General features: G+C 42.2%; 1 protein-coding gene across 1 annotated transcript in view; it reads left to right on the forward strand.

Annotated features, from left to right (window-relative positions):
* FRMPD1 (FERM and PDZ domain containing 1) overlaps nt 1–25,058 on the forward strand; it is a 106,151-nt gene that overhangs the window by 20,735 nt on the left and 60,358 nt on the right. The gene's annotated exons all lie outside the window — the stretch shown is intronic.

Below are 25,058 nucleotides of genomic sequence, written 5' to 3' on the forward strand. Positions count from 1 at the left end.
CAGAGGTTGCAGTGAGCCAAGATGGTGCCACTGAACTCCATCCTGGGTGACAGAGCAAGACTCTCTATCAAAACAAAACAAAACTACTGGGGTAGGTTAGTTAGCCTAGGCTTGCAGGGAGATAACTTGGGGGATATGGACTGCTAAAGAATATGAAGTTTCTTTTTGGATTGGCGAAAATGCTTCAAAATGGATTGTGGTGATGGTTGCACAACTCTATAAATATACTAAAACCATTGACTTGGGTTCTTTAATTTGGTGAATTGCATGCTATGTGAATCATGTCTCAGTAAACCTGCTTAAAAGGTCGACTGGGGAAGCCAGCAGCAGGAAGGGTGTCCCAGGCAATGAAACAGCACATGCAAAGGCTCAGTGCCGTGAACCAAAAAGGAAGAGATTTGCTAGGTCTGGAACCTCCTGGGAAGTGGAGAGCAGTAAAACAGAGGAAAGTGAAGAGGCTGGAGAGGGAAGTGGGGCCTGAACAGGTTGGTCCTTGAAGTCCTATAAATAATAACAGCAGTTACCACTTATGAAGGCCTTATCACATGCCTCGTGCTATTCCAAGCTGTTTACATGCATTCCCTCATTAGTTCTCACAACAACCTTATGAGGAGGTACTGTTGTTATTGGCATCTTGTAAGTGGGAAAATCAAAGCACAAAATTGTGAAGTAGCCTGACCATAGTCAAAGATCTAGCAAGTGGCATGGCAGAGATATGAGCCTGTGTTAGTCTGCTTTTACCCTGCTGATAAAGACATACCCGAGACTGGGAAGAAAAAGAGGTTTAATTGGACTTACAGCTCCAATGGCTGGAGAAGCCTCAGAATCATGGCAGGAAGCATAAAGCACTTCTCATATGGTGGTGGAAAGAAAATGACGAGGAAGCAAAAGTGGAAGCCCTCGATAAACCCATCAGATCTCATGAGACTTACTCACTATCACGAGAATAGCATGGGAAAGACCAGCCCCCTATGATTCAATTACCTCCCTCTAGGTCCCTCCCAGAACAGGTGGGAATACTGGGAAATACAATTCAGGTTGAAATTTGGGTGGGGACACAGCCAAACCATATTATTTCACCCTGTCCCCTCCAAGTCTCATATCCTCACATTTCAAAACCAATCATACCTTCCCAACAGTTTCCCAAAGTCTTAACTCATTTCAACATTAACCCAAAAGTCCACAGTCCAAAGTCTCATCTGAGACAAGCCAAGTCCCTCCTGCTTATGAGCCTGCAAAATCAAAAGCAAGCTAGTTACTTCCTAGATACAATGGAAGTATACATATTGGGTAAATGTAGCCATTCCAAATGGGAGAAATTGGCCAAAACAAAGGAGTTGCATGGCCCAGGCAAGTCCAAAATCCAGTGAGGCAGTCAAATCTTAAAGCTCCAAAATGATCTCCCTCGACTCCAGGTCTCACATCCAGATCACGCTGATGCAAGAGGTGGGTTTCCATGGTCTTGGGCAGCTCCACCCCCATGACTTTGCAGGATACAGCCTCCCTCCTGGCTGCTTTCATGGGCTGGCCTTGAGTGTCTGAGGCTTTTCTAGGCTCACAGTGCAAGCTGTTAGTGGATCTACCATTCTGGGGTCTGGAGGATGGTAGCCCTCTTCTCAAAGTTCCACTAGGCAGTGCCCCAGTAGAGACTCTGTGGGGGCTCCAACCCCACATTTCCCTTCTGCACTGCCCTAGCAGAGGTTCTCCATGAGGGCCCTGCCCCTGCAGCGAACTTTTGTCTGGACATCCAGGCATTTCCATACATCTTCTGAAATCGAGGGGGAGGTTCTGAAATCTCAATTGTTGATTTCTATGTACCTGCAGGCTCAACACCTCATCGAAGCTACCGGGGCTTGGGACTTCTACCCTCTGAAGCCATGGCCCAATCTGTACATTGGTCCCTTTCAGCCATGGCTGGAGCAGCTGGGACACAGGGCACCACGTCCCTAGGCTGCACACAGCATGGGGACCCTGTGCCTGGCCCATAACACTACTTTTTCCTCCTGGGTCTCTGGGCCTGTGATGGAAGGGGCTGCCAGGAAGATGTCTGACATGGCCTGGAGAAATATTCCCCATTGTCTTGGGGATTAACATGAGGTTCCTTGCTACTTATACAAATTTCTACAGCTGGCTTGAATTTCTTCCTAGAAAATGGGTTTTTCTTTTCTATTGCATCATCAGGCTGCAAATTTTCTGAACTTTTATGCTGTTTCCCTTTTAAAACAGAATGCTTTTAACAGCACCCAAGTCACCTCTTGAATGCTTTGTTGCTTAGAAATTTCTTCTGCCAGATACCCTAAATCATCTCTCTCAAGTTCAGAGTTCCACAGCTCTCTAAGGCAGGGGCAAAATGCCACTAGTCTCTTTGCTAAAACATGACAAAAGTTGCCTTTGTTCCAGTTCCCAGTAAGTTCCTTATCTCTTTTTGAGACCACCTCAGCCTGGACCTTATTGTTCATATCAGTATCAGCATTTTTGTCAAAGCCATTCAACAAGTCTCTAGGAGGTTCCAAACTTTCTCACATTTTCCTGTCTTCTTCTGAGCCCTCCACATGGTTTCAACTTCTGCCTGTTACCCAGTTCCAAAGTCGCTTCCATTTTTTTGGGTATCTTTTTAGCAACACCCTACTCTACTGGTGCCAATTTACTATATTAGTCTGTTTTCATGCTGCTGATAAAGACGTACCTGAGACTGGGAAGAAAAAGAGGTTTAATTGGACTCTTTTTCCACATGGCTAAGGAGGCCTCAGAATCATGGCAGGAGGTGAAAGGCACTTCATACACATGACAGTGGCAAGAGCGAATGAGGAAGAAGCAAAAGTGGAAATCCCTGATAAACCGATCCGATCTCATGAGACTTACTATCATCAGAATAGCACAGAAAAGACTGGCCCCTATGATTCAATTACCTTCCCCTGGTCCCCCGCAGAACATGTGGGAATTCTGGGAGATATAATTCCAGTTGAGATTTGAATGGGGACACAGCCAAACCAAACCATATCAGAGCCCAAAAGGTCTGGCTCTAGAATTCACACCATGGTCCCTAAAAAAATGATCCTAAAAGTTATGCAGTGACATTATAGAGTTTTATACAGGAAAGTGACAAGGTCAGATTTTCATCTTTGAGAAAGATTACTCTGTGGTTTGTGAAATAGATTGGAAGAAGAGCAAGACTGAAGGCAGGGAGACCAGGTGCTACCATGACCCATATAAGAAAGAGATCTTGGTGGGGAGTGGAGACTCACACCTGTAATTTCACTTTGGGAAGCTGAGGCAGGTGGCTCACCCTAGGTCAGGAGTTCGAGACCAGCCTAGGCAACATGGTGAAACTCCATCTCCACTAAAAATACAAAAATGAACATGGCATGGTGGTGCATGCCTGTAATCCAACTACTTGGGTGGCTGAGGCACAAGAATTGGTTGAAACTAGGAGATGGAGGTTGCAGAGAGCCAAGATCATGCCACTGCACTCCAGCCTGGGTGACAGAGTGAGACTGTCTAAGAAAAAGTCATGCCAGTCTGAATGTGCATGACGGTGGTGGGGATGGAAAGAAGTAGAAACTTGAGAGATACTTAGGAGGTCACATTTATAGGAGTTGGAAAGTGGTTGGATATGGGGGGAGGGAACAAAGACTCTCAGGTGGATGACTGGATTCTGCACTTGGGAAGTGGGGAGAGTAGGGTGTTTAATGGTGTTCATGATGCCATTATGGTAGGTGCCAAGGGGTGTCCCAGTGTGAGCTGGTCAGTATCTGCACATGAGAGAATAGATAAGACCTCTGGTATGAACTCTCCACCAGTCAGAATCATGAACTTGGGGCAGGGGCCTTAGAATCCTTCTAGATCTAGAGGTGAAAATGGAGATATTAGAAGAGACTTGCTGAAAAGCCAAACAGGGTGCAGCGCCAGGGCAAACGAGGTGTGCACCTGCTGATGCTCGGGCCGGTGTGTGTTCAGCTGTCCTGTTGCCACTCCCTGGGGAAGCTTTGCTTCAACTCTTAAAGCTTTGATTCACTTTTCAGAGATCATCTCTCTGATCCTTAAAAGAGGTATCACTTAGTATTAGGAGAAATACCTAATGTAGATGATGGGCTGATGGGTGCAGCAAACCACTATGGCACGTGTACACCTATGTCACAAACCTGCATATTCTACACATGTACCCCAGAACTTAAGGTATAATTTAAAAAAAAGAGGTATTATTGCTACACAAACAGTAACAATGGGAATTAAAATAAAAACAAAAAGAATTGGCTACCTAAACCCAGCATCTATGAGATCACACTTGTTGTTTTGTGTTCCTGCATGTCTGTGCCCAGCATCACTTTCAGTTGTACCCAGAGCATAGATACAGCTTTGTGGCCTATGGTTTATACTCTACATTAAATCAAAGACTTTTTGTGGAATATTACATGGTTTCTGGCTCTCGTTTTTTGGAAATTTGAGGCAGAGGACGTGCTATAACTTACCTAAGCATGCTCCTGTGGCCAGTTGTTCTGTTTTTCATCCCTAGAGCTTGTGCCTCAGGAGCATCTTGCTGCATAGTGTTTTCCTTAGGCAGAACTCCCAGCCCTGATCATCTCTATGTACTTTTAAAATGGGGTGACCCAAACTGGACACTTTTCTCTACTGAGGTTAGGGACAGAGGGCAGAATGCTCAATTTGGGTTGAATTTCTGAGTTCCTGGGCCCTGTGGTTTTCAGTGATCTCTGAATCGAGTTGGCATTCATTCACAGCTGCCAGTGCCGCTCCTACTGGCTGCCATCTCCTAACAGCTGACCCGGTTCTCTGAATTGTTTGCTGTAAACTGGGCAGCTCTACAGGAGGGAGAAGAGGTTTCCGGGCAGAATGCTTAATTAGGGCTTAATTAAGACAGCCAGAGTGGCCCGTTGGCCTGAACCCTTGCATAGGGTCCTGATTGGCAGGTGGCACCTGGCATTCTTGGCCGTCTGACAGCAATCAGCCTTTCCTAAGCCCCATGCAGAGATGAGCAAGACACACACTGCCCTGCTGTTGGCAGAAGCTCTTCCTAGACTCCCTACAGCATTTTAGGCATTCCTTTCTTATGGGCCCTACTTTCTGCCTTATATTGGTTAGGAGTTTTCTCTGTGGCTTGTCTTCTCTATAACACGATGAACACCCCAAGGGCAAGGGCTGTGTCTGCTTCATCTCAATCTCCTCTACCACACCCAGCACAGATCCCGGAGGAAAGAGGATCTAATGGAATGAATTTTTCTGACTTTTGGACTAAATCCCTTGACTTGAGATGGCTGTAGACCCTGTAAAGTGGAGTCTGGTGTCCAGAGACTGAAACTGAAAAATGCAGAGTCTAGGGGCCTGCAAGCCCATGGCCAGCAACAAGCCTACGAAAAGGGTGAGGACTTTCAGAAAAGGGACCTCAAAGCCAAGACAGAGTCTTGATGTCACAGTCATGGGCAAGAGCTCTGCGAGGCATGTCTGGGGCCCATCAGCCCTGCAAGCCATTCTCGCTTGCTTATGCTGTGGTGGTGGTTGTTACTGTTTATTAGTGTGATACGTTTGTAATCCTGACTTCCTTCCCCAGACACAGAAATGTGGAGTCAAATCTCAGGCCACCAGGGTGGCAGGCAGCTTCTTATGGGCGAGAACTCTGGGGGTCCTTAGTCTGAATTTCCCAAGCACTGTAGTTGCTGTGGGTTTTGGTTTTGGTGTGTGTGATATCAAACATGCCCAGAGGCTGTTGAAAATTAGTTGGTGTGTAATGACATCAGATGAATCACTTGACAGTAAAAAAAAACAAATCTAGACTTTGAAGTTACATTCCACGATTTTGTTGAATTATGCCCAGATGGTTGTCGAGATCATTTTAACAGATTCAGGGCATTTGTAATAACCAAACAGTCTATGGAGAGGAAAATAACTTCACATTGAATGGCAAAGGAGCACTAAAGATGACCAGGTTTTATCACCTCTGAGCTGGAAAGACCCTCACAGGCTTCTAGCCCAGTTCCCAGATACTTCGTGTGGCTGTACAGTAACAGGAGGCGCCAAGGAGAATGGGTTATCTGAAGGTCCTAATTGCCAAGTCTGTGGACCCTTTTCTGATGGATCTTTTGGCTGTCTTGACTTTACTTGACATGGTTGCTTATATACTTTTTTGTGGTAAAAGTCATATAACATTAAATTTACCATTTTTAAACCATGTGAAAGCATACAGATCAGTGGCATAAAGTACATTTACAACATTGTACAACTGTTACCAGTACCTAGTTCTGAAATTTTTCGTAATCCCATATCCATTCATTAGTCACTCTCCATTTCCTTCCCCCCCAATCCCTGGCAACCACAAATCTGCTTTCTGTCTTTATAGAGACTTGTCTGTTCTTGATATTTTATATAAATGGAATCATGCAACATGTGACCTTTTGTGTCTGGCTTCTGTCACTCAGCATAGATGTTTTCAAGGTTCGTCCATGTGATAGCATGTGTCAGTATTTCATTCCACTTTATGGCTGAATAATATTCCATAACATGGATATATCACAAGGAGTTTGTCCATTCATCTGTTCATGGGTGTTTGGTTTGTTTCTATCTTTTGGCTATTGTGAATAGTGCTGCTATGATCATTAGTGTACAAGTTTTTGTTTGAATATCTATTTTCATTTCTTTTGGGTAGGTACCAGGAAGTGGAATTGCCAAGTCAAGGTTATTCTACATGTAACTTATTGAGGAGCCACCAAACTGTCTACATAGTCTTCTGAACCTTTTTTCTCCCCAGGATTCTTTGGTTGTTCTCAGGCCTCTTTAACCATTCATTCTCAGTTTCCTTTCTTGGTTTCCTGGGTTCTTCAGCCTGTAAAATCATGGTGCCGCCATCATTCCTTCCTCAGCTCTTCTCATCCTGCCCTAAAGATTCACAATTCTAGCTGCACATTTCAATTACCAAGGTCTCCTGTACCAAACCCTGCCCAGGCCCCATCCCAGTTGAGTTGAGTCAGCATCTGGAGGTGGGTGGGTGGAGCCTGGGTATTGGTCTTATGCACAGGACCCTAGTTTTGATATGCAGCTTCTCTTAGGATAACTATTCAACTTCACAGTTGCAACCTGATGACTATCAGATTTTTATTTTTAGCTTCAACTATCTACTGGACATAACGACTGTCCTTCATTATTGCAAATTCAGCATTTCCCAACCAAATTCTTCATCTTACTTTTCTCTGTTTTTTTTTTTTTTTTTTTTTTTTTTGAGATGGAGTTTCGCTCTTGTTACCCAGGCTGGAGTGCAATGGCGCGATCTCGGCTCACCGCAACCTCCGCCTCCTGGGTTCAGGTAATTCTCCTGCCTCAGCCTCCTGAGTAGCTGGGATTACAGGCACGTGCCACCATGCCCAGCTAATCTTTTGTATTTTTAGTAGAGACGGGGTTTCACCATGTTGACCAGGATGGTCTCGATCTCTCGACCTCGTGATCCACCCGCCTCGGCCTCCCAACATCTTACTTTTCAATCCTGTCCTTCTCCTAGTGTTTCCTTTTGTGGTGAAAGGGACCATGCTCCCCAGCCACCCAAACCAGAAGCCTGAGAGTCGTCCATGCTTTTTTTCTCTCTCCCTCATTCCAATTTTCAGTTGGTTGATTGATTGATTGATTCATTCATTCAGTAATTTATTACCCAGTGGTTAGGACTGAGGATAATTGGAGAGAAATACAGTTTAGGAATTGAGTTAGGAAGACAACAAAGACAGATGAAAGTTAAGTTTCAAGAGGATAACCTTTTGAAATGAAGAATAACATCACAGCTGCTGTCATTGAGGACTTTGTGCTGTGCATTCTGGTAGAACTTCATATATATTATCTAATTTACTGTGAAGCAGGTGAAGTCAGCCCCATTTCATAGATGACAGTATAGGCTCAGGGAGGCTATGGTAACTTGTCCAAGGCTGCAAGGTTAGTACATGGTTAGTGACAGTCGGAGTTGGAAGCAGGACATGACAAGGCCTGTGCAGTTGACATGTAAGGTCGCTGGGGAAGAACTGTGAGCCCAGCAGTGCACTGTGAAAGCAGGGAAGGAGGAGTATCATGATGTGACCACCAAACAAGATCATCTGCCCATAAGAGTGCTTTAAAAACTATAGACCGTGGTCCAAAAACCTTGCAACCTTTGCTCATGTTGCTAGCAGATCACTTCCTTTATTTTGCTTTGAATTCTGATTAGGTATGTATATGTCTGACTTCTCTGGTAAACTGCAGACTCCTTGAGGTGAGAATTGTGCTTGCTTATCTCAGTATCCCCCACCACCCCTGTAGTTGGTATACTGTTGATGATCATTGAGTGTTTCTTGAATCTGTGGATATTAGCATTGACTCAGAGAGGAAGAAATAGAAACAGGATCCGTGGTGACATTTGTCCAGGTGTGTCATGGCTAAGCCCTTGGCTACAGATTTGACTGAGAGAGTTGGGATTGGAACAGGGCATGACAAGGCCTGTGCTGTTGACATGAAAGGTCACTGGGGAAGAACTGTGAAAAAGAAAGAGCAGACCTACAGCTCCCTGGAGATATGTGTGGGAGATCTCAGAATAAATAAAATTCCACCTACCCCTGACCTCCAGCTTCAATGCATTGATGCTAATTCTAGCTCTTTTCCCCTCTAGTACTTACCACTTTCTTTTTTTTAGATGGTATCTCACTCTGTTGCCCAGGCTGGAGTGCAGTGGTGTACTCTCAGCTCACTGTAACCTCTGCCTCCCAGGTTCAAGCAATTCTCCTTCCTCAGCCTCCCAAGTAGCTGGGATTACAGGTGCCTGCCACCATGCCTGGCTAATTTTTGTATTTTTAGTAGAGACAGAGTTTTTTTTTTTTTTTTTTTTTTTTCCTTTGAGACGGAGTTTCGCTCTTGTTACCCAGGCTGGAGTGCAATGGCGCAATCTGGGCTCACCGCAACCTCCGCCTCCTGGGTTCAGGCAATTCTCCCTCCTCAGCCTCCTGAGTAGCTGGCATTACAGGCACGCGCCACCATGCCTAGCTAATTTTTTGCATTTTTAGTAGAGACAGGGTTTCACCATGTTGACCAGGATGGTCTCGATCTCTTGACCTCGTGATCCACCTGCCTCGGCCTCCCAAAGTGCTGGGATTACAGGCTCGAGCCACCGCGCCCGGCCGAGACAGAGTTTTACCATGTTGGCCAGGCTGGTCTTGAAATCCTGACCTCAAGTGATCCACCCGCCTTGACCTCCCAAAGTGCTGGGATTACATGTGCAAGCCACTGCACTGGTGTACTTACCACTTTCTCACAGTCTTAATTAATTTCCTTTTTTGTCCATTGTTTCTTGTCTAGTGAGAACCTATATTAGAATGTAAGTTCCATGAGGGTAGTCTTTTGTCTTTTTTGTTCCTAATGACTCCTAAGACCTAGAACAGTGCCAAGCACATAGAGGATATTGAATAAATATCTGTCGAATGAATGAAGGAAGTGAAGATATCCCTGAGACCTAGAGTCACTGCAGAGTCAACTGCACCTCTGCCATCAAAGCACTTCCCGGGAAAGTGGAAAGGGCTGAAACTAACACCAATGTCAGCACTGATGTGACCTGCAAGGCCTCACCTCACCATGTTTGTCTTACTGCTGACCGTTAGGTATCTAACGGTGTGTATGAGCCTTCTGAGTCAGGGCAGGGCCCAGAAAAGCCCTGATAGATTGCACTTGGTCTGGGCCCTTAGATTTTCCAGGTAGGCTTCTCAGACCCCAGGGTCCTCATCAGCCACTTAGGGCCTAGCACAGGTGTTTCTGGTGTGAAGAAGCCTCCAATCTCGGTGCTCCCCTGACCTGGAGGTGATCCCCCTTCTTCTGAGCCCTCCTCTCCGTGCAACCCTCTCTCATGGCATTGCCATCCGTCGTGTGTTGGAGCTCCTAGCGGGCAGACGCTGTGGCGGATGCATCATCCTGCTCCTCACAGATATTGGCATAGGGCCAGATGTTTGTTGGGTGAAAAACGTCTTTTGAGAGAGCAGCAGTCTGCCCAAAACTGATGAGAAGGCTGGTGGCCAGAAGCATATGGGAACTGTAGTTTGTTTAAAGAGAGTCAGAAACTTATGATTTGAAAGGGCTTTGAGGTCATGTTTCTAACCCCATCACTTTTCTTTTTCTCCTTTTATGGCATTTGTTTTTGTAAAACACCTTTATTGAGATATGATTCATATACCACGCAATTTACTCATCCAAAGCATACAATTCAGAGGTTTTGGTATATTCACCGATAGTACAAACGTCAGCATAGTCAACCTGAGAACATTTTCATCACCTCTAAAAGAAACCTTCTTTCACTATCACTCTTCCATGCCCCATTTCCCCAACCCTAAGCGACCACTAATCTCTTTCCTGTCTCTGCAGAGTTCCCCACTGGACTTTCATATGAATGGGATCATAGAATATGTAGTCTTTTGTGACTGGCTCCTTTCATGGAGCACAGCATTTTCAAATTTTATCCATGCGTAACTCTTACCTTTACAGGGGGGAAAACAGACATGGAGGAAAGGGATGTGACTTGGGTCACATGTCCAGCTGGTAGCAGAGCAGGAAGCTGACTGCTGGTCCCCTGTCTCCCTGCACAATGCTCTTTCTCTGCACCAGGGTGGAGACAAGAGGTTCAGCAGCTGCAGCTGAGTCGGCAGTATCACTTGCCATCCATCACTGAGGCTGCTTGAGGGTCAGCAGTAAGACAAACACGGTGAGGTGAGGCCTTGCAGGTCACATCGGTGCTGACATTGGTGTTAGTTTCAGCCCTTTCCCACATCCTTTCTGTTCATCTGGTAAAGTCGATGACTTGTGTGACCAACTTCCAGTCTTCTACTAGGAGTGACCTGGGTCCCCATCCCCTCAGATTCCTAGCAAGGGAAAGGCACAGCCTGGATCCCCGTTAGAGCTGTCTGTTCCTATTGCCACCCTGTAGCTCTCAAAGGGCCATGCAGAGGCCATCTGTACTGATCTAGATAAGAGGCTAAGCCCTTTCTAAGGGATGTCTAATCCTGTTAGGCAGATGGGAAATCTGAGGGCCATGACGATGCCCTGAACTAGTGTTCCCAAAGGCTTGTCTGTGTACCACATGACACTCAAGTCTATTTTAGTGGATATGTGAATGAGTGCTTTTTGTTTAAATTGTTGTATATTTATTTTAATGTACACCAGAAAGAAAACAACACATCCAGCACGATCAAACCTGCGGTTGAAATGAATACTGTTGTCTAGGAGGAAGCTACAGCGGGAAGCACTGCATCATAGAATTTGTTTTACGCAGACCGTGTGTGTGGCAGGTGTGGTGATCTGGCAGTTAGCTGACATGGCAAAAGTCAGGAGGGCAGTTTGAGGTCAACTGTCATTTGGGGAATGCCACCCTGGGGTGAGGGGGTTCCAGGGCGCTTTCCCACCTCCTGTGTTTCCTTTTCATCTGTTGTGCAAGGCAAGGTGAGATGGCAGAAGATGCAGGCAACTAGAGCTTCTGGACGTGAATGAAGGGCTTAGTCGACCTAGAGAACCAGTTGTGAGCATTGTTTTTTCTCTGGTCCATGATGAACCCCCTTTCAGGTATTCAAAGCCCTTTTCTATAATAAAAAGAGGGGGGGAGTTCCTGTTGTAGAGAGAGGCTTAAAGGAAGGAAGGGAAGATGGAGGCGGAGCAGGAATGATATGCAGTACTATCCCAAAATAAGAAATGAAAATAAACAATTCAGGCCGGGCATGGTGGCTCATGCCTATAATCCCAGAACTTTGGGAAGCCAAGGCAGGTGGATCACTGGAGGCCAGGAGTTTGAGACCAGCTGGGGCAACATAACGAGACCCCCATCTCTATTAAAAATACAAGAAAATTAGCTAGGCGTGGTGGCATGCACCTGTAATCCCAGTTACTCTGGAGGCTAAGGTGAGAGAATCACTTGAACCCAGGAGGCAGAGGCTGCAGTGAGCCAAGATCGGGTCACTATACTCCAGTCTGGGTGACAAACCCAGAATCTGTCTCAAAAAAATAGAAAAAAGAAAATATGCAATTGGCTTTACCTCTACTTTTTATGGCCATGGGTGAAATTTCTTGTGAGGTTAAAATGTCAGGGCCTGTGTTACTGTGAAAGACCTGACTGAGATCCCTGAGTAGGGAAGAGAGGTTTGAAACTCCTTCCTGGGGTCCTGGTTGCAACTGCACTTTGAGGAATAATCATGTGGTCTAATAGATAAGCCCCCCCTTCCTTCCTTTCTAAGAATGTCCTTTTTCTGATGAAGCGTCATTGCAATCTGAATTCTTTTTAAGAAATTCATGCAGTTGTGTGAGCCCATTATCTCTCACTAAGATATGATCACGGTAATGAACCAAGGCAACATCAAATGATTGACATTAGAAATGTAATGTGAACCTCCCTAAAATATCTGCCAATAGCTTTTCCTTTGGGCTTAGAAGGTTCAATAGTTACAGCTGCTTATTGTTCTGGGGTTCTCATCTTAGCATAGCATTTCAGACATCTGTAACCTGCCGTTATTTATTCAACAGATCTCGACTGAGCTGAAGGCATTCTGCTAGGCTCTGCAGGGATTGTAAAGAAACGGGACTTTTCTCCTCCCCTCAAGGAGTTCACAATCTGAGGGGCAGAAAACAAGACCTGAATCCATATGATGTTAGAAAACACAAGACAAAGAGCATAAGGGAGATGGTCACAGGCTGTATGGAAGAGCAGGACACTACACAGCAGCTCTGTGGTTGGGGAACCTGGGGGAACATGGTAGGTGGGTGGCCAGGAACCTGTCCTAGGTGTGGTGGGGCTTGAGCTAAGTGTTGACGGTTACTTAGGATTTGAGTAAGTCCCAGAAAGTGGGAAAGATTGGAACAAAGACACAAGAAAGGCTACCTAGGGTTTGTTTTGTTTTGTTTTGTTTTGTTTTGAGAGACAGAGAAGCTTTGGAACAAATAATTATGTAACAGAAGAAGGATGGACCTTGGGTTCCCCTTGGCCACTTTGAGGAAGTTTTTTAACCTCTCCAAGCCTCAGTTTCTTGTCCTCCAAATGGAGTTTTGGATGCCCACTACGTGGGGTTGTCATGAGGAGTGAATGAAATCTACAGACGAAACTGTTGGTTTCCCTCCTTCCCCACATTGGTCAGGAGAGCAGTCTTTTGGGAACAATGGTGGGATGGACAAGAGTTGTACATCCAGGAAGATATTGGATTTTAGGGATGGGGATCCCTGAAAGACTTAAGTGACAAGCTGATACAATTTAGTGCAATGTTAAGATAAAGGGCTCACCAGAGGCTTAGCAACTTGTGCAATTCTAGACTTAATTAATGGCAAAGCCAGGAAGGAAACCAGGTCTCCTGATGTCTATTTCAGTGTTCCTTTCAGCATTCCCTAGGTTTTATCTAGAGGGAGGTTAAAAATCCAAATTCTTGGGCCCCACCCTAGACTTCCTGAACCAGAAACTTTGTGGCTCAGACATTTATGCTTTAACCAGCCTTCCATGCGCTTCTAAGGCTTCTAAGAAAAAATGGGGGAAAGGTGAGAAAAGCAGATTTCTTAGAGTTGGGGTTGTTACTTACTGGTGAGGAAAGGAGGATGGAAGGGTGAAACTGGGCAGAAATAAACTTTTGTTTTTCTTTTTAAAGTTAAGATACAATTCACATACCATAAAATTGGCCCTTTAAATATACCATTAGTGGTTTTTAGAATATTCACAGAATTGTGCAGCTATTACCACTGTCTAATTTTAGGACATTTTTATCACCTTAAAAAGACATCTCTTATCCATTAGCAGTCAGCTTCCCTTTCCCTTCCCCACTGCCCTCACAACCACTAATCAGTTTTCTATCTCTATACATCTGCCTGTTCTGGACATTTCATATAAATGGAATCAGACATTTATATGAAATCATGTAGGCTTTTGTGTCTGGCTTCTTTCACTTAGCATAATGCTTTCAAGTTTCAGCCATGCTGTACCATGCATCAGTACCTCATTCCTCTTTGTGGCAGAAATCGACTTCTGCTTCAAACTTTTGCCGCATGCGAATTTGGTCACACAACTGAGCTCACACTGCTTCAGAAAAAGAGATGTTTCTTGGGCACATTTGCATAGAGCTTTATAGTTTTCAAAGCATTGTTACGATATAATGACATGTAAGCCTTATACCAACCCTGATGCATAGCTGGGCAGGGATCATTATCATTGTTTTCACAGATGAGAAAACAAGCTGGAGAGGGGAGTGTTCTGTGCTAATCCAGTACACTACTGTGCCTGTTCACTGAAGTGCGAGTAGGAATTTGATGGATGTACAGGCGGGGGGTATGGACTAGGCAAAGAAACAGTATCTGCAGAGGCACAAGGGCATGAGAAACTAAGGCCCTTTGGGGGAAAACAGGTAAAGCAGTTCTGCGGAGTGTGGTGTGAGGGAGATGAAGTTGGCAGGTAGGCAGGGCCAGATCACAGAAGGCTTTGACTGCCATCCCAAGGCCAGCAGGGAGGCAGTGGGATGGAATGGCTGAGTCCAGCTTCAGAGACAAGCAAGCTCATCTGATTTTGAATTCATGTTCTGCCACTTCCTTGCTGTGTGCTCTTAGCCAGATTACTTAACTTCTTCATGCCTCAGTTTCCTTTTTTTTATAAGTGAGAATTATTATAAGTATTAAATAAGATAACCTATGTATATTGCTTAGCCCAGGGCCTGGCACATAGTAAGTGGTAATGTTGTTAGCATAATTGTGTATTGACATCACTATAATTGTTGAGCTCAGAATTTATCCTAAAGATGAAGGGGAACCACTGGAAGATTTTGAAAATAAAAGTGATGTGATTAGAATTACGTGTTATATCACTCTGGCCACCCCATGGAGGACAGATTGATGAAGAGTAAGGAGTCTGGCTGAGGGCTATTGTAGTACTTCAGACACAATGAAAGTTTGAACTCAGGCAGTAGCACTCAGAAAGGAGAGGAGGTGAGAGATTAAGACACTTGGGACTAAGGTCAACAGAATTTGGTGACTGAATCAATGTGGGGCATGAAACAGGGAAAGAATCAAGCATGATTCTTCCAATTTTTTTTTTTTTTTTTTAAGATAGGGTCTTACTCTGTCACCCAGGCTGGAGTGCAGTGGCACGATCATGGCTAACTGCAGCCTCAACTTCCTGGGCTCAGGTGATCTTCCTACCTCAGCCTCCCAAGTAGCTGGGATTACAGGTGTGCACCACCATGCCCAGCTATTTCGAAATCTTTTCTAGAGACAGGATCTTACTATGTTGCCCAGGCTGGTCTCAAACTCCTGGCCTTAAGCAATTCTCCCCACTCAGTTTCCCAAAGTGCTTGAATTCTAGCTACCATACCAAGCCAAGATATCTTTCAAGAACAGTGTCTCAAGTATCACTTGTAAAGCTTGTATATCTCCCAGAGGAAAAAAATAATGAACTTGAATTAATACCCAAATAATATGCTACAAAATATACAAACCTAATCTTTCTTTTCTTTTCTTTTCTTTTTTGTGACGGAGTTTCGCTCTTGTTGCCCAGGCTGGAGTGCAATGACGTGATCTTGGCTCACCAAAACCTCTGCCTCCCAGGTTGAAGTGATTGTCCTGCCTCAGCCTCCTGAATAGCTGGGATTACAGACATACACTACCAAACCTGACTAATTTTTGTAATTTTAGTAGAGATGGGGTTTCACCATGTTGGCCAGGCTAGTCTCGAACTCATGACCTTGTGATCCGCCTGCCTTGGCCTCTCAAAGTGCTGGTATCACAGGTATAAGCCACCACACTCAGCCAATTTTTCTTTTTCAAATTATCATTCTCTTTTCCTTTTTTAAAACAGGTTTTACGAATGATGCTTTAATTTTTGCAGTTTAAGAATTTGGGTTGATATGTGAAGAGCCTTCCTGGAGGCGTATTTGAGAGTTGTATTTTGTGTTCTTTATTTTTGAAACGTATTTTTTAGCTTAATAAATTTGCCTTTCATTATTTCTTTGATTACAATTTTGTACATTCCTTTTCCATTTTCTCTGCTAGCTCTGTTATTTGTAAGTTGAAATCCTCAATTTGATTCCATGTCTAACAGTTTTTCTTGAAGTGCTGTCTAGTTTTATTTACAATTTTAATTTAGTGCAAGTGCTTTTTGGCTCTTCAGTTTCTCTTTTATCCTTTGCTGCCTCCATTGATGTTTTTGTTTCTCAATAGCGTGTGCTAGTTTCCTGAAGTCTTTTATTATCACCTTTTGCATCCCTTTTGAAGGGTTTATAACCTTAATTGTCTGTTTGCCTTTAAAATAGCTATCATCTTGACATATTTAGTCTTCTCCATTTACAAAATATTTTGAGAGAATTTGCCTTTTTATATTCACATTGTTCCAGGTAACCAGAATTGTGTTTAATCTGAGGGTTCATTTCTTTTAAGGGATTTTTCCAAGTTGATGTATGCTCTAAAAACATCTTGTATTACAAGGAACTGTTGAAAGAACAGAGGATGTTTAATTTGGGACAAAGAAGACTGAAAGACTGAAAGATTTCTATGTCTAAATCCAGAAAGAGAGCTGATTTATTCTGGATGCTGGTGGTAGGAATGGCCAGAGGGCAGTCCTGGTGTGGAGGACTGAAGCTGCAGACGGGTGGAATTCACTTTTATGCAAAGAAACTTTGTGACAATACGATGGGTCCAACAGGGAATGACAGAACGTAGGAGTCTAGATGACTTCTTGGCAGTGGGACTGTAGAGAAGATTCAAACGTTTTGGATTATATGGACATTTATTTCCTTCCATTAGCCCAGGAGTCTGGAGGCTAACATTAAAACCATTAGCAGGTCATTCTCTCGACTTTAAACTCTCCTGCTCAGACCTTGCTGAGTCAGGGAGCACTTTTAATGGCTTGGTTGATGTAGCCGTTTGTTTAGTCTTTGGGGATCCCTGGATGAAGGTACATGCCTACCCAACAGTCCAGATCTATAACACAAATTAATTGTCTTGATTAGAACCATGTCTGTTTATAGAAACCAATTAGCTAAATTTTATTTGGCAGCAGTTTCTTTAAAAGTAACCACTGTAGTTTGAAGACTTTCAAAAGAAATGGAAAGGCTTGATCGTCTTCAGTTCTGTGGATATGTTGGAGATCCCTGACAACTCTGCCGTCATGTGGAAATTCTCAAAATGTAGAGGTCAGACATTGTGCATCTTTCAGTGCTGTGCTTACTTCAGGATTTCCAACTACTCTGGGTAATGTGGGGCTTTGAATTTCAAGACAGACCGTAACAGATACCATCTTGCCTGGCTCCTAGATCTAGTGGAGACCTCAAACTGCATGAATGGACAGAACTGTAGACATCATTTACTTCGTGTATTCCATGGCTATGTCCCTGTGCGCCATCATTATGTCCCTTCTGTGATATCCATGCAGTTTATGCAGCCTCTCCTGGAATACCTTCAGTATCCAAGATCTTAAGAATTCTTGAGAAAACTCATTCCACGCTTGGATCACAAAGATCACGAATTTCTTGCCTTAGTCTGAGCTAGAGTCCCCCACTCTGTGGCATTTCCCCATTAATCCTGTCTCTAAATCCCAGAATCCTGTGGAATATGTGTTTTCCAAATGGTGGCCCTTGGACTCTTTGTGAACCATGATCGTGTGGGCCAACCCCAAGTTTTTATTTAATAAACATTCTTTGATTTTTCAATGTGTTTTTATATGACTTGCTTTTAAATATCCTTTCCTAGACCCCATAGGAAAGTCTGATGCTCAGACATAAGACAGACCAAGTTAATATCAATATCCTAGAATTTCCAATGGACTTGATCCTAGAGAGGGCCTGACTGCAGCAGTTGATTTTTGAAAACAATATCCCGTGGGTTTTGCTAGATGTTTATTCTTCTGTCTTCTGTGTTTAGTCTCTGAATTGTCAGGACACTATAACCTACATTCTTGATCCTCCATGGTAATCATATTTCTCAAAGAAATATGATGTGATTTTGTATCCTTGGAAAAGGAACATTAAATAATCCTTATTATAAAAGAGCTTTTACAAATTGGTGACAAGAAGGCAAACATTCCAGCAGAAAAATAAGAAAAAATCAGAAACGGTAAAGTAATAAGAAATAAATAAAGTGGCCAAGAGCACATGAGAAATATTGAGCTGTGTTAGTAATCAAATAACTTCCAATCAGAGCTGTAATGCGTTCGGATCTGGAAAGATGTACAGGATATATTTGCAGGTTAAAAAATACAAAGTACAGACTACTGAGTATAGCATCCTATTTTTGTAGAAAATATGTGTTGATATACATGATATAAGTAGGTCTCTACTAATTCAGGACAGTTAGTATGAATACATACCAAATTGTTAACTATGTTAACCTCTAGGGGAATGGGTTGGGTACTTGAAGTAGTATGCTTATTTTGTATAATTTTCAACGTGATGGATTTATGTATGATATTTAATTTTTAAAATATTTTCCTATATATACAATAAATATATTTTTGTATATATTTATACAAAAACATATATAAGTGTATACATATATAAGGAAACATATATAAGTATATACATTTTCTGTTTATAAATGTATATTTAATTATATATAAATATATATTTAAAGCAATAATTGAATGCTACTTTCCATCCCATAAGCAAATATTTTTTAAAATGATAATGTCTAGGTTTTTTTGGTTTGTTTGTTTTGAGACAGAGTTTTGTTCTTGTCACCCAGGCTGGAGTGCAATGGCGCAATGTCAGCTTACTGCAACATCCACTAGGTTCAAGCGATTCTCCTGCCTCAGCCTCCTGAGTAGCTGGGATTACAGGCACGCGCCACCATGCCCAACTAATTTTTGTATTTTTAATAGAGACAGGGTTTCGCCATGTTGGTCAGTCTCGTCTCAAAGTCCTGACCTCAGGTGATCCACCTGCCTTAGCCTCCCAAAGTCCTGGAATTACAGGTGTGAGCCACCGCCCCCAGCCAATAATGTCTAGTTTTTATAAGAATATGGAAGATAATTTACTTTTGTCTTCTGTGTTTTTCAAAATATAAACTTTTAAGTCAATAATTTTCATCCTACTGGCAAATTTTTTTTTTTTTTTTTTTAGACAGAGTCTTGTTCTGTTACCCAGGCTGAAGTATGGTGGCACGATCTTAGCTCACTGCAACCTCCACCTCCCAGGTTCAAGTGATTCTTCTGGCTCAGCCCCTTGAGTAGCTGATATTATAGGCATATGCCACCACGCCTGGCTGATTTTTGTATTTTTAGTAGAGACGGGGTTTCAGCATCTTGGCCAGACTGGTCTCAAACTCCTGACCTCGTGATCCACCTGCCTTGGACTCCCAAAGTGCTGGGATTACAGGCGTGAGTCACTGTGCCCCGCCATGGCCAATTTTTTTAAGTAATACAATTCAAAAGCTCTGTCCTGGCAGGAGTGCAAATTGGTAACTTCTTGGAGGCAGTTTGACAATATGCATCCAAATTCTTAAAAGTGAACATGTGTTTATGTCCAATAATTTCATGTCCAGGAATTTATCCCCCCCAAAATACCTGGGAAGTAGCCATTTGCCATGAATAAAGATTTTTATTGTAAAGCTTTCATAATAGTGAAAAACTGGAAACAACACAGATGTCCAATGATGGATTTATTAAATAAATTATGATTAGAGAAAATAATATGATATAACAATTTTAAGTGATGGTGTAAATGCTTAAATATTAACATGGAATGAAATCATGAAATCATAAGTGAGAAAGTATGAAATCATAAGTTTATGAAATCATAAGTGAGAAAGTATAATATCTCATTTTAATTAAGAAACATAGATGTGTAAGCATGAAAACAATGAAAAATTAACCTGCTAATTGGGAGGTAGGATTATAAGTGTTTTATTTCATTATATTTTTCTGTGTATGTTACTAGAAGCATATATTCTTCAATTTTTAAAACTTAGTTAAAAATCATTTAATAAAATAGTATTAAGGGCTTATTCCTGCCCCACACCTCCTCACCCTTTAATTTCTTTTCTTAGAAACTCTTTCAACTCTTCTAGCCATTTCCTCTGGTATTTTCCTGCATATTTCTAAGACTAGAAATATGCATTCCTATTTTCTAATTTATTAATTTTGAACTTTATCTAATTATTATGATAAATGAGGATTTAGTTCTTAGGCTACTACATTTGCTTCCCTTCACCATGTTGTTCCAATATCCTTATATCACTGTTCTTGAGAAACCATTTTTCAATGTTTACATTATCATGACAATGTAAATATTGTTCATTACTGAGCCAAGTAGTGAATTATAATTTTATTTTCTTATACAAATTTTTATTTTCCTTGGATTTCATAATTCTCTCTGTTTTTGATCTGTTTCGTTTTTCAGGTACTTATTGCTAATTCTCCCACACCCTCCAACAGCCTCTCAGTGAAATTTTCTACATCAAACATGTCAAAAAACTTACCCATTTCTATTTCTTTTTCCTAAGACCTCTGTCTTCACGCATCACAACAGTTGCTCTCGAGGTCTTTTATACAGATATTACCTTAATGCATCCCTTCACAGTCATCTAGGATGTTTCTTTATCCTCTTATCTATGTTCCATCTCTAATATCCTGGGTCTCATTTCTTTTTTTCTTTACTTCCTTGTTTTGCAGGAGCACATCCTCTATCAGCATCCTGAAGAGGATATATGAAAAGGTAAATTTTTAGAGAACTGAACATCTGAAAATTTCTTTTGTACTTGATTGGTAGTTTGACAGAATTCTTGATTGAGAATGGTTTTCCTTTAAAAATGTGAGAACTTGAATGACTTCCAGCTTCCATTGTTATTACTGAGAAGTTTAATGCCATTTTTAATTTCACTTGTTTGTATGTGATCTTTTTTTCTCTCTCTGAAAGTTTAGAAGATATTTTCTGAAATTTTACAATGTCACTACTTGATGTGGGTCTTTTTTCATTCACTAGGATGGACAATTAGTACATATTCTTAATCTGAAAATTTAAGTTCTTCAGGAAATTTTAATTGAATTATTTGGCAATTTTCTTACCTCCATTTCCTGTATTTTCTACTTCTGGAACTTGTATTAGATGAATATTACACTTCCTGGATGGATACTAACATTTATAGTCTTTTATGTTTTCTCTGTCTTTGGCTTTTAGTTACTCTTCCTATAGTCTTTCATTGACTGTATTTTTCTGTTTTTGTTAATAATTGAATTTTTTATTCTAGCTGTCTTATTTTTAATTTCCAAGTGTTCATTCTTATTCTCTGATAGTTCCTTTTAAAAAAAAAAATCCTCTTCTTGTTTCATGAACATACTTTATCTTTTTGAAGATTTAAGTTGTAGATTGAATTTTTTTTTCTTCTGTTTCTACATTGTCTCTGTTCTTATGAATTTTTCTATTTGTTTTGGTCTATTTTTTAAATAATGGATGCTTTCTTTAAATATTCATAAGTAAGAGTAAAGCAGTAAAACAAATAATTGGAAACTTTGTATGATGGGTCTGGCTCATTGATTAATACATTTTAATGCAAGGTGATCTGGCAGCAAGTTAACTTTTCCTTGCGGGGGGGGGGGATCCTGAAAATGTCAATATCTGAAGGTATTTTCTCTGATGTTATTCAGTCCTCCAGAGAAGGATCCCTTAATCTTTTGCTTGGGACATGTCTTTGTTTGTTTTGTGTTGCTATAAAATAATATCACAGATTGGGTAATTTATAAAGAAAAGAAATGTACTTCTCACAGTTCTGGAGGCTGGAAAGTCCAATGTTGAGATGCTGGCATCTGGTAAGGGCCTTCTTACTGTATCATCCCATGGACGTAGGTGGAAGGACAAAAGAGTGCACAAGAGAGTGTGGAAAGGGATCAAAGTTATCAGGAACTCACTCCCACAGTAATGGCACTAATCCATTCATGAGGGCACAGCCTTCATGACCTAGTCACCTCTTATAGGTTCACTTCTCAACCCTGTTCAACACATGAACTTGAGGGACACATTCAAATCTTCAAACCATAGCGGGATATAAAGTACTTGCTGACAGTATTCAGAGAACTGGGCAAAGGAAGGGGCTAGTGGTCTTGTCATTTAGTTAGAGTTTTACTTACTACATTTTCATTCCTGCATTGTCCATTGTACCTAGTCTCCCCAAGCTTATCTTGTTCGTTTTCTCCAGAAAATAAGCCTCTTGTCTTCAGTAGGATGGGAAAGAGATAGTTGTCTAGGTGGGTATTCCGTATTTTCAGTCTTATGCTTATCCCTGCTTTCTCTTATACTTACTCCCTCTAATTCCTGAGCCACTGGGCAAATCAGCTCTTCTTTCCCTCCCACTCCCTCTTCATCTTCCCCCCTCCCCCTCCCCCTCCCCCTGCCCCATTCCCCCTCCTCCCTCCCCCTTCTCCTTCCCTTCGCCCTCTCCCCAACTTTCCATTCCATGTCATTCCATTTCTTGGATAGGGTCTCACCCTGTTGCCCAGGCTGGAGTGCAGTGGTATGATCTCAGCTTACTGCTACCTCCACCTCCCAGACTCAAACAATCCTCCTACCTCAGCCTCCCAATTAGCTGGGACTATAGGCATGTGGCACCATGCCTGACTAATTTTTGTATTTTTTGTAGAGGTAGGGTTTTGTCACATCACCCAGGCTGGTCTTAAACTCCTGGACTCAAGCAATCTGCCCACCTCAGCCTCCCAAAGTGCTGAGATTATAGGCCTGAGCTACCACGCCTAGCCATCAGCTCATTTTTCATCAGAATTCCCCTCTGAAGGCACACAGATTTCTGTTTCCTTTGTTCTGAAAACTCAGTTAACTCTCTTCCAAACACTTTCTTCCAAATATTATTGACATCTGTCATCTACTATTGTCTTCTCTTCTGTATTCATTATCTTATTGGTTTATATGTTTTTTATTCCTTTATTGTGATTTATAGGATTTAGGAAGAAGAAGTTAAGACCTTGTCTCAGTTCACCCTATTTAATCAACAATCTACTTTCTGTTATTCTTTTTATATTTTTTAAAAAGTGAGATGCCTAGAACGGAAGACAGTATTCAGGTCTCACGTCCCCATTGTAGAGTAAAGCTAGACTGAATATCCATTGATCTAAATGGAATTTATTTTTGATTACAGCCTATGTTCTTGTTAGCCTTTTTACCCAAATAATTTGTATTTGGCTTCCAGTTACATGAAAAGTGTGTCTCTAGGTTTTCAAAGTGATCACTTAGGATGTTTTCGTTTTTACAACCTGGTTAGTTTTCTTTCCTTGTATCCCTGTATAGATCCCATGATTCCTCTGTTGATTGCTGCTGGATTCTCTGCGCTAATATTTTATGTAGTATATTTACTTTTATTTTCATAAGGGAGATTGTATTTGTATCTTAATATATTGTCTTTGTCAGAATTGGTATCAATGTTTTATTGGCTTCTTAAAAAGATTTAGAGCCGGGCGCGGTGGCTCAAGCCTGTAATCCCAGCACTTTGGGAGGCTGAGGCGGGTGGATCACGAGGTCGAGAGATCGAGACCATCCTGGTCAACATGGTGAAACCCCGTCTCTACTAAAGATACAAAAAATTAGCTGGGCATGGTGGCACGTGCCTGTAATCCCAGCTACTCAGGAGGCTGAGGCAGGAGAATTGCCTGAGCCCAGGAGGCGGAGGTTGCGGTGAGCCGAGATCGCGCCATTGCACTCCAGCCTGGGTAACAAGAGCGAAACTCCGTCTCAAAAAAAAAAAAAAAAAAAAAAAAGATTTAGAAATCTTTCCTTTTTTATGCTCTAGAGCAGGGGTCTCCAGTTTCCGGGCCATGGACCAGTACTGATCCACAGCCCGTTGGTAACTGGAACCCACAGCAGGAGTGAGCATTACCGCCTGAGCTCCACCTCCTGTCAGATCAGCAGTGGATTCGATTCTCATAGGAGCACGAACCCTACTGTGAACTGCACAAGGGAGGGGTCTAGGTTGCACGCTCCTTATGAGAATGATGCCTGATGATTTGGGATGATGCCAGTTTCATCCTAGCCCCCCACAGTCTGTGGAAAAATTGTCTTCTGCAAAACTGATCCCTAGTGCCAAAAAGGTTGGGAACCGCTGCTCTAGAGCGGTTGAAATGGCATTGGGAGAATATTAACAAAGCTGGCTAAATGCAACATGGTATCCTAGATTGGATCATGGTACAGATGAAGCACATTAGTGAAAAACTGGTAAAATTGGAACATTGTCTATAGTTCAGTTAATAATATTGTACCAATGTTAATGTCTTAATTTTTACAAAGGTACAATGATTATGTAAGATGTTAATAATAGGAAAAGCTGAATGAAGGGATATGGGAACCCTGTATTATCTTTGCAATGTTTTTATACATCTAAAAATGTTCCAAGATAATTTTTTTAAAAGAATAAGGCTGGGTGCGGTGGCTCATGTCTATAATCTCAGCACTTTGGGAGGCCAAGCTGGGCAGATCACTTGAGGTCAGGAGTTCAAGACCAGCCTGGCCAACATGGTGAAACCCTGTCTCTACTAAAAATACAAAAATTATCCAGGTACAGAGGCATGTGCCTGTAATCCCAGCTGCTGGGGAGGCTGAAGAGGAGAATCACTTGAACCCAGGAGGTGGAGGTTGCGGTGAGCTGAGATCATGCCACTGCACTCCAGCCTGAGCAACAAAGCAAGATTCCATTCTCCAAAAGAAAAAAAAAAAAAAAAAAAGAAACTCTGGAAGGACAAATGGAGAACAAGAGCAGTGATTACATACGGGGCTGGGAGCTGGGTCAGTGGGAGCAAGGAAGGATATAAGACAGACTTTTCACTGTCTACATGTTTTTCTTTGTGATAAAGAACACTTAACTTGAGATCTACCCTCTTAAATTTTTAAGCACATAATGCAGTAACTGTATATCTTTTTTATAAGCTGGTGTTGAATTATATAAGTGAAATACTTATTCAAAAATTAAATATAAAAGATGGAACAAAAGCAGCAGCACTCAGAAGACTCTGCGCAGTATGCTGAAGAACACTTCCATGTCAATGCAGGTCCTGAGGCAGGCAGCACTGAACCACATTGTCCCGGGTTACACACACAGTTGGGAGAGGGAAGGACAGTGTCCCA

Source organism: Saimiri boliviensis, chromosome 2 (genome assembly GCF_048565385.1).
Source record: "Saimiri boliviensis isolate mSaiBol1 chromosome 2, mSaiBol1.pri, whole genome shotgun sequence".
Lineage (NCBI taxonomy): Eukaryota > Metazoa > Chordata > Mammalia > Primates > Cebidae > Saimiri > Saimiri boliviensis.